This window comes from Herpailurus yagouaroundi, unplaced genomic scaffold (genome assembly GCF_014898765.1).
Source record: "Herpailurus yagouaroundi ecotype Mexico unplaced genomic scaffold, PumYag 141, whole genome shotgun sequence".
In the NCBI taxonomy this organism is placed as follows: domain Eukaryota; kingdom Metazoa; phylum Chordata; class Mammalia; order Carnivora; family Felidae; genus Herpailurus; species Herpailurus yagouaroundi.
In genome coordinates this window covers 71797807-71798024 of record NW_024412396.1, presented here as the reverse complement: position 1 = coordinate 71798024, position 218 = coordinate 71797807, and positions in this window count along the sequence as shown.

The following is a 218-nucleotide window of genomic DNA, read 5'->3' as shown; positions in this document are numbered from 1 at the left end:
TACCGGCCTTTTCACCTCGCGCTTCATTTGTTCCTCTCAATTGTTAACGATCCTTTAATACTCAAGGGTCATCGCGCTTGGAGGCTCCGTCCAATTCTGAGAATTTATGAGACAGCGGTAAAGTAATCCTGGGAGAAGGATTCTACAACACAAACTTAGTACTACGTGTGACGATCTTCACAAATAGAAAATTAACTAGCCATGGCAGGATCATTCTC